Consider the following 10,212-nt stretch of genomic DNA (forward strand, 5'->3'; position numbering starts at 1 on the left):
CATACAAGCAAAATGAACCTATTCAGTATCAAAGTGGTCCACCAGGTTTTCAGAACAACTTCCCCAGGATAGGTCCACCACAAATGAACCAACCTTTGGTTCCATCTGTACCGCCTTATAATGCCCCTATCCCACAGCAACCTTCACAATTAGAAACCATGATGGCTAATATGATGAAACAACAACAAGATTTTATCAAGCAACAACAACAGACCAATACAGCCCAAGCCCAGACTAACCAATTCCATGCGCAAGCAATTGCAAAACTTGAGGTTAGTCTGAGCCAAATAGCTAACTCTCTAGGGGATAGGAAGAAAGGTGAACTACCTAGTCAACCAGTGCCTAACCCTAGTAGACAACAAAATCAAGGTCAGATAGGTCAGTATCAAATCAATTCTAATGGAAATCCGACCTATGAAGTCCAAGCAATTACCACTTTAAGGTCTGGCAAGCAAGTGGACAATAAAGTCCAACTTCCTGAAAATGAAAAAGAAAATAAAACTGAATCCAATAAAAACCCTATTCAGAAGAGGGGTCAAGAACAGGACAAACCGGAAAAAAGGGAAGAACCCATAGAAACATACAAACCCAAGGTTCCCTTTCCCAGTAGACTTCAGGACTCCAAGAAACAATCTAACTTTGATGAAATCATGGAAGTCTTTAAAACTGTTCAAATAAATATACCTTTTCTCAATGCCATAAGACAAATTCCCTCCTATACAAAATTCTTGAAAGACCTCACCACGGTCAAAAGAAAAACAAGTATTCCTAGGCAAGCTGTTATGGCTGCACAAGCCTCATCCCTCATTCAACAACAGATTGCCCCGAAATTCAAAGACCCTGGTTGCCCAACTATTGAAATAAAAATAGGAGAGACGATCATCCAAAGAGCTCTATTAGATTTAGGAGCCAGTGTAAATCTACTTCCCTATTATGTGTACCAAAAGTTAGGTTTGGGAGAATTAAAGCCTACAAATATTACCCTTTCCTTAGCAGATAGGACAGTGAAGTACCCCAAGGGAATTGTAGAGGATGTAATAGTGAAAGTAAATGAGTTTTACTATCCTGTGGACTTCGTTATCCTTGAGACCGAACCTGTAATACATCCAGACAATCACACACCTATAATCTTAGGTAGACCCTTCTTAGCCACAGCAAATGCTGTGATCAATTGTCGGAATGGGATGCTGAAGTTATCTTTTGGCAATATGAAAGTCGAACTTAATGTCTTTAATATAAGTAAACAACCACCAGACGACAAAGAAATCAATGAAGTTGACATGATTGAAAGTCTGGTTCAGGAGACTTTCTTACAAACTTATAATAAGGACCCTTTAGAAGTTTACCTTGCCCATTCTGAGGAAGTGGTCGAGCATGCACCCCCTAGTTCTGTTCCTCTTATAAGCATAGATCGTCACCAGCCAACTGTTCTTCCTTGGACTCTTCCAAAACTATTCTTAGATAATGGTTGAAAAAAATGGCGATTTACATTTTGTCTGGCTGAAGACATAAAACTTAGCGCTCTTGGGAGGCAACCCAACATGTAAATATTTTCAAAAAAAAAAATGCAGGTTTGTGATTTTTGCCCCTATTGTCACTTTACCTACCCATATTAGGTAACTTCTCCTCTATCCTATTACTGTTTTAAATTTTCTTTCACATTGAGGACAATGTTAGATTTAGGTGTGGGGGAGAGAATATTTTTGATGCAATTAAAAAAAAATATTAAAATTAAAAAAAAAATAAAAAAAAGGGGGATTTCAAATTTTTAACTCAAAATCTAATCTTTTTGGCTGTATAAAGTAGGAATTGCTTTGACAATAGCTTTGAGTTAAGGAATATGATAGCAGTTTTAGCTTGAGTTGTCGTCCCACCTATCTTCTGCTAACATGATACAAGATGAGTTAGCACCTACACATAAGCACATGAATAGTGGGGTATGTAAACTTACGACTAATATGAATACTTTTAATCTTCGGGATAATTTAGAGTTATATGTGTGATGAACACCCTAACCTAACCAAAAAAAAAAAAAAAGAAAAAAAAGAAGAAGAGATAAAATAAAATAATGAGTTTAATTTAAGTCTCCTCACTGAGTAACCGGGCCTCCTGCCTGGCAAGCAGCGAGTGTTCGCGTAAAAAGGTGAGGACATTGAGATTAAACTCTGAGTGACTAATTTGGCCTTGAAGCCTAGTTAACTTGAGTTATTAAGCCTATTAGGGTGTCTCTACACCTAGTGCCCTGAGCCATCTGGATCGGGAGTCATTGGCCTAACACTCGCTACATGGGTTAGCTAGAAAGCTTAATAAGGCTAGATATTGCACAAGTCATTCTTCTTAGCATTCAGTCTGAAAAAAAAAAAAGAATAAATAAATCCGGGGTGTTCATTACCATTTAACTCTAGAAAGTCTTGAAAATTGGAGTGATCATGTTGGAAGTAAGTGAAAGCCACTCATTTATATGATACTATCTTGCACCTCACTACATTCTTGACTTGTTAGCAGATAGATGGGGTGTAATGAAACTTGAGTTAGAGTCTGTTTAAATATGATAACAACAAGTCTCTATTGTCCTTGCAATTCTAGTTTCATACAATAATACTTGTTCAAATTTCGAGTTAAAATTTGGAAATTCCTGACTGATGAAGTTTGTGGGTAACTTCACTGCAAACCCTCACGAGACAACACTCGTCCGCTAAGGGTAACCTAGGGGTTTAACGGCTTGTTGCACATGCTAAGTGCAATCGTAATGCTCTACGAAAGTGAGTATTTATCTTAGGATATTTATATAATAAATAACACTTTTGCTCTCTCATTTTATCATTTTTGCACTGAATTGCTAGAGACTAGCAATAAGCTAGTTGGGGGGTGTGATAAGAGCACAAAAGTGCGACCTACATGTTACTAAAATTAGTGTTATTGTTAACCGATAATAATAAATTCACTAGATTAATATTATATTTGGATTTAACATAGATTAGTATAAATTATAGATAAAATGCACATTGAGTACAAATTTGACTTCAGATCGGGTCCGAATCGGATCCATTTCTTTTGAGCTTTTGGAAAATAATTTTGGGCAAATCTAAATTTGCCATAAGGTGCTGGGTGACCCATGACTTGAAAGAATTGCACTTGACCTCCAGCCAGAATAGATGACCCAAAATTTCGTATCATACTATATGACTAATCGGATGGAACTTGATGTCTCCCATATCCTCCCAGCCGTCCGCACGCATCACAAAGCTCCCGGCTCCTCCCTCCTTCCGCGTTCAAGATCCACCGCATCCGTGACACACCTCTGCACCCACGGATCCATGTCCTTCCCGTGGTCCCGTTCTTCAACGCCTCAGCCCGCCAGCCGGCCACACCTTCCGCTCCTTCCCAGCAACCAAAGAAGGAAGTCCTTCCGCGTGCCAGCCACCGTGCCAGCAACGCCCGGAATCCCATCATCCCGAAATCCCAGCACCCAAAGAAGGAAGCCCCAGCCGTGATCCAATCTTCGGCGATCCTGCACCGCGTTCCCACCTTCCGTTTCAGCTTCCAGCATCTTTCCTCTTCCGCTTCCAATCCCGACGATCCCCCACCGCGTCTTCATCGCATCTCCTTCCGTTTGTGATCAAGGAACCGCATCTCACTGCTTCCCGAATCAGCATCCACTGCATCCGTGGTCAATCTCCTCAACGGATCACGCCAAGATCGCTCCTCCTCCGCCTCGCAGCCGTCCATCTCACCGCATCCAGCTCCTCCCAGCAGCCGTCCACGAAGCTTCCGCCCGTGATCAGCGATCCAGCCTGCTCCCAGCGCCCGGATCTCGTCCGTGATCGACTCCTCCCCGCGTCCTCACCGCGTCTGCCATCTCCCTTCCGCATCAGGCGTCCGTCCGCGGCTATAAGAAGAGAAGGAGGAAGAGGGAAGGAGGGTGTGCTCGGTTGGGGTGGGAACCAAAGGAGGAGTCGGCTGGGTGTTGAGAAGAAGAAACAGAGCAAGGCTCTGTTCTTGGGAAGAAGAAAGGAATAAAGAAAGTATTTTATTTTGGGAGCTCCACCGTGGGAGAGAGAGGGAGAAGAAAAGTGACTTGTTCTACTTTCTTTTTCTTTATTTTATTTACAAAAGAGAAGGAGTATTAGGTCTAATCTCCATTGTTATTTGTAATCGATGTTATTTTTTATCAAATCTATCATTTCTTTTTCATGCAATCCTTGTTCTAGGTTTAGTTTAATTTCTGTTTTCTTCATGCAATGGTTTAATTTTTCTTTTTATACAATACATTAAATTTTCCTTTATGCAGTTTCTTCTTGTTTTCATCCATTTTTATTTATGCCAGAGCTTTTTTTTGATTAGTTAAAAATATAAATGCTCTTTAAATCTAAGTACATGTCTTTTTATTATTTTTAAATAGAAAAATAATTCTCCAGTAGACTAGAGAATTCATCATCATCCCCGATACAATGTTTTTCTTCTATTATTCAAAAATCGACTTTGAATCCGAGTGAACGTTCTAATTTTTATGCAACTCCAATCACCTCCCTGTGGATCGACCTCTTACAACCACTATTCTTCGAGTAGAACAGGTAAGAGTAAAATTAAATTTAACTTTTGTCCGTCGGTTCTAACAACGATCTGTCTAGCATATTTTTAGTTAGACAGGAATCGGACGAACAGACTACGTTGGCGAGCCAGTCTGGGTAAGAGACCTCCCGGATGAAGCCGGCTTCAAGGAGTTTATCCACCTCCTCGGCCGCAGCTCGTTGCCGTTCCGGGGCGGAGCCTCTTTTCTTCTGCTTTATAGGTCTGCTGGTTGGCTTCACCTGAAGTCGATGGACCATGACCTCAGGGTCAATTCCCGGTACGTCCGCGGGCGACCAGGCGAAGATATCGGCATTGTCCCGCAGGAAGCTGATGAGGTGATTCCTCTCGCGGGCGCCAAGGCCGGAGCCGACCTGCACAGTTAGCTCGGAAAAATTTTCTCGTAGTGGAACTTGAACAAGAAGCTCACCAGGCTCTACTTGCTTCTTCCAAAGGGTGTCCCTCGCATCCAGGGTTTCTATGGGTAGTGAGGGGCCCATTGGCTGAATCGGCGCCTCGGTCGGTTGCCTTACTCGGTAGGCCGCCATGTAGCACTGCTTGGCAACCAACTGGTCTCCACGGACCTCGCCTACTCCTTGGCCGGCGAGGAACCGCATGAGCAGATGGCGGGTTGAGACCACGGCTCGAAGGGCGTTTAGCCCTGGCCGCCCAAGGATGGCGTTGTAGACTGAGGGCAGGCGGACCACAAGGAAGTCCGTCCTCACAGTGCTCTCCTGGGGAGCGAGGCCAACTGTGACAAGGAAGCTGGCCTCGCCTTCAACTGGGACCGAGTCCCCGGTGAACCCAACCAGTGGGGTATTGATTTTCCGGAGATGTCCTTCTGGCAACCCCATTTTTTGGTAGGCATGATAATACAAAACGTTGGCTGAACTTCCATTGTCAACTAGGACACGTTTTACATCAAACCTGTTTACAATCATAGAGATGACCACAGCGTCATCGTGGGGGGGTCTCAATCCCTTCCAGGTCCTCGTCCGAGAACGAGATGACTTTATCAGTACGCAGGCGCTTCGGGGAGGCTCCCTGGGCTGCTTCTCCTGCCGAGGCTCCTCCGATCATATTGATGGTGCCGGCGATAGGCCTGTTGTCGTCCGGGTTTTCGGGCGGTGTGACGTTTTCCGTCGGCCTCCTTTCCTCACGTCGGTTCCTCACGAACCGGTTGAGTACTCCTCGACGGATGAGCGCTTCTATCTCGTCCCGGAGCTGGAAGCAATCTTCCGTGTCGTGCCCACGGTCTCGATGGAAGCGGCAGTACTTCCTGGGATTGCGGGGAACTCCCGTATCCCGCATAGGAGGCGGGGGTCGGAAGAAATCCCGACCCTCGATTTCCATCAAGATCTCGGCCCGGGGGGCATTGATAGGCGTGTAGTTCTCGTACCTCCCTGGGTACGTCCGGGGCCGTGGTGGAGACCTTGGTCGAGGTGGGGTCCTCCGCTGAGGTCGTCCCTGCTGCCGAGGCGGGCTCCTCGGTCGGGGGAGGTTCTTCTCTCGACGGGGGGATCGACTCCTTTGTCGGCCGCGCTCCTCGCGGCGTTTCTTCTGCTTCCTTGAGGCGGGCTCAATCGCACCCCGCCTGGAGGCGACCGCCTCCTCGGCCTTGGCATACTTCCGGGCTCGGGCTAGCATTTCGGTGAAGTCGGCCGGGAAGCTCTTCTCAATGGAGAAGAGGAATCGATAGGAGCGAACTCCAGTCTTCAGGGCCGACATGGCTATTGACTGGTCTAGCTCGCGAACTTCCCACGTAGCGGCAGTAAAACGGTCCAGATACTCCTTGAGGGATTCCCCCTCCTTCTGCTTGACGTCCAGGAGGGAGTCTGACGTCCGCCGTTGGCGTCGGCTGGCAGCGAAATTGGTAGCGAACTGCCTGCCGAGTTGCTCAAAGGAGGATACCGTGTTCGGCTTTAGTCCAGAAAACCAAAGCCGAGCTATCCCTCGAAGAGTCGCTGGGAAGGCCTTACAAAGTACGGCCTCCGAGGATCCTTGTAGAGCCATGAGGGCTCGGTAGCTCTCTAGGTGGTCGAGGGGGTCGGTAATTCCGCTGTAGGGCTCCACCTGAGGCATTTTGAACCTCGTGGGGACCGGCTCATCCTCGATCTGGCGGGAAAAGGGGGATTTGGTGGTGAACTCAAAATCTCCCTCCTGCCTTGCTTTCTTACTGTGGAGCGCTTCAATCTGGCGCTCCAAGTGCTCAACTTTCCTGTCGAGCTCCCCAACCCGTGGAATCGTCGCCGTGGTTTGCTCCGGCTCACGGTGGTCTGGGGCTGATTCAGCTTCAGAGGGTTGGGGTCTTCTGCCGAGACCTTCCCCTAGTAGCTCTCTCTGGGGGGAGGTTCGCCCCTCATTGTTGGCTCTGGAGGAGCCATGAAAGTTCTGGCCTGGGAGAACCGGGCCGTTGGGAGGAAACTCCGGCTGGACCTGGGCCTGCGGGGGGAGCGTTGGTAAGGCCTCCTCGCGTCGCAGGCTTTGAACGGCGGCGGCCAGGGCCTGGACTTGCTGTACCAGAGCATTGAATTGCTCCGGCCGGACCTGAGGAACTGGGTCAGCCGGAGTAGGTGAATTCTGGACGGAATGTCCAGGACTCTGTGGGGGACGCCGGGAGATGTTGGAGGCTCCCTTGCTTCTCAACTTCATGATCGCTACTCGGGCCCTCCTTCTAGCGCCAACTGTTGCTGGAAAATGAATCCGGGGGCGATCGTCGATCGAAGAGAGGGAGCGGCAGGTGTTCACAGGGGAGCGGCGGTCCGTCGGCGGGCGGCGTCCTCCGTCCGGGTGCCTGCAGGAAAGCCGGTGGCCGGGTCTTCCGGCGCCGGCCCTCCGACGCTTAAGTCAGAAGGGGGGCAAATTGTATGAGAAGAGAAGAAGAAGAACAGTATTTGTAGAGTGCGGAGTCTCCAACCCCCCTCTGAGAAGCAAGGGCTCCCTTTTATAGGGGGGGTCGGTTTACCTGTGATGTGATGGGGCGAGGCCATTGTACGGCTCGGCATGTTGCTCGGATCGGCGCACGATTGGGTGAATCATCGCATTGATGTCGGAGGTGAGGTCGTTGTACGACCCGAGCTGGCACGCGATCGAGTGAATCATTGCATTGATGTCGGAGGTAAGGCCGAGATCAGAGACTTATCATGGTTGATTGGACTCTGCGGAGCTGACTTGCCGTGGAGAGCTGCGGGTCCGTAGATAACAGGAGCCATGCGCATTAATTGTGGAGTAAGCCGGAGATCCGCATTAATTGTTGAGTGAACCGGGGGTTTGCAGGGGTCATGCGCAATAAATGCCGGGGCAGTGGCAGGATATGGCCCTCGGCCGGACCTCGGGGGGTACGGCCGTAGTAGGTGGTCGATAAAAACAGACCTCGGATGTCGGGAGTTTTCCGGGTCGGAGGTTGATGAGAGCACAAAAGTGCGATCTACATACCACTTAAATTAGTATTATTGCTAACAAGACAATGATAATATGGCTGATTTAATATTATATTTTTGTTGGCACAGGTTATTGTAAATTAGAGTTTGAATACGCATTTTGTATAGTTTGGGATAAGGCATGGTTCCAAGCCTGATGATGTTAGGAGCGTAATTGAACCTGGTCAAGCATACTTGCACCGGAGCTACACAAGCCTACATGCCACAGCTTTTTGAGCACATTGGGGATCAAAATAAAGAAAGATCACGTGTAATTGGGGAATTATTCCGAGTATTGGCTGGCTATCCCACGCTTCATCTTCAGCTGTCCAAGCCCCCAATCCAGCCATCTGCAGTCAGCTTCCTGATTCCAAATCAAGGACTTCCCAGATTGAGCATTCCCTTTCCCAGCCGTCCACGACCCTCTCGCAATGCATGCCAAAGATCCCGCGGCAGGCTTCTTCGTCGACAATCTCGTGCTATCCCACGCGTCCGTCCGCTCCTCCCAAGGCTCATCCGTCCGCATCCAAGCTTCCACGTCCAGCTCTCACGATTTCCTTCCCCATCCAGCGCGTCTCACAATCCTCAGCATCCGCGTCCGGGTATCTCGCAGCTGGTTAGGATGCTCCTCACGAACGCACTCCTCGTCCGCTCATCCCGTTCGCCTTACGAGCCACAGCCTCATCGAGCCGTCCGCCTCTTCTGCATCTTCCAGGCGCCAGCCGTTCAATCACCCCACGATCAGCCTTCCTCCCAGCCGAGATTAGCATCTCCTTCTTCCGCGATGGAACAGCAGCGGATTCCGGACTCGCGATCGTCCTAGCATCTCGTTCTTCAGCCAAACCAGCGCATCAACCGAATCCCAGCGTCCCGAGCTCGCGATCCAGCCGTCCGTGGCGATTCTCCCGCGTCCAATTCCCTGCAGTCGTCCGTTTCCGCACCTCAAACTTCTTCCGCGATCCCAGCATCCGCAATCCATTTCCGTTCGCGTCTCAGCTTCATCTCAGCCATCCAAGCGTCTTCATCCGGGGGGCATCAGAATCCTATCCGTCGGTCTCCACCGCGTACGAGAAGGGGATCAAAGGCCAGCTTGATATCTTCCGCTCGGCTGGGGGAGAGCCGAATATCCCTCATTCGGTGAAAACAGAGGAGTCCCCATTCAAAGAAAAAAAACAGAGAGAGGAAACAGGGGAGGCCCTGTTTCCAAAAAGAAAAAAAAAAAAAAAAAAATTTTTTTTCTGCTGTTTTTATTTCCTGCACAGTCTGCATCAAACTCTGATATCTGAGTAATCCACCGTCTGATTGCATTCAAATTTTGTCGACTGGTGTAGGACACAGGATGCTTTCATCTGAACGGTCTGATTGATATTCTGAGTTGTTTCGACCATTAAATTAATATACAACCTTGCTGCTGTCTGCTTTGAACTTTCTGTGTTTAATTTTTTTGTTTAGAATCAGAATTTTATTATCATCATATCTCATTAACCCTTGTTGCTACTTGAAAATTGATAAGAACTTTAAGAAAAGATCAAGGGTAATCATTTAACCAAAAAGAAAAAACAAAAAAAAAACAAACAAATAAATAAACTCTGAAATTTTGTATGCTAGGTTGGAATAGGGACAACACTGGACGTCTGAGTCGACAAACATTTGACAATTCCTTAGATCACATTATTGAAACTTTTTCGCAAAATCTCAGATCTGGTGAGATGGCTGATGATGATGTAGGAAGTCACCATGGTGATGAAGGTAGACCCCCAGTTATGACACTTCGACAATACTTACATCCCACTAGGACTAGTCAACCTTCATGCATGATTATTCCTGAAAATGTAGGACACTTTGAAATCAAACCAGGAGTAATTCAATTGCTGCCCAAGTATCATGGGATGGAATCCGAGAACCCTTATCTTCACCTTAAGGATTTTGAGGAAATTAGCATCACATTTAGAGTGCCAAATGTATCGGAAGATGTCCTTAAATTAACCTTGTTTCCTTTTTCCTTGAAGGATAAAGCCAAAACATGGCTGAACTCCTTGAGACCAAGATCGTTAGGAACATGGCATGATATGCAAAGAGAATTCTTGAAAAAGTTCTTTCCCGCACAAAGGACTAACTTTTTGAAAAGGCACATTAGTAATTTCCAACAAAAAGACCATGAAACATTTTATGAATGCTGGGAGAGATTTAAAGATTTGCTTCTCTCTTGTCCTCATCATGGGTT

At 47.3% G+C, this 10,212-nt stretch overlaps 1 pseudogene; it reads right to left on the reverse strand.

The window, feature by feature from the left end:
- Window positions 1-10,114: 10,114 nt before the first annotated feature.
- LOC120107048 (small nucleolar RNA R71) lies at window positions 10,115-10,212 on the reverse strand (annotated as a pseudogene).

The sequence above is a fragment of the Phoenix dactylifera genome, chromosome 9 (assembly GCF_051530095.1).
Source record: "Phoenix dactylifera cultivar Ajwa chromosome 9, Ajwa_hap1_PhDact_Kaust_v1.1, whole genome shotgun sequence".
NCBI lineage: Eukaryota > Viridiplantae > Streptophyta > Magnoliopsida > Arecales > Arecaceae > Phoenix > Phoenix dactylifera.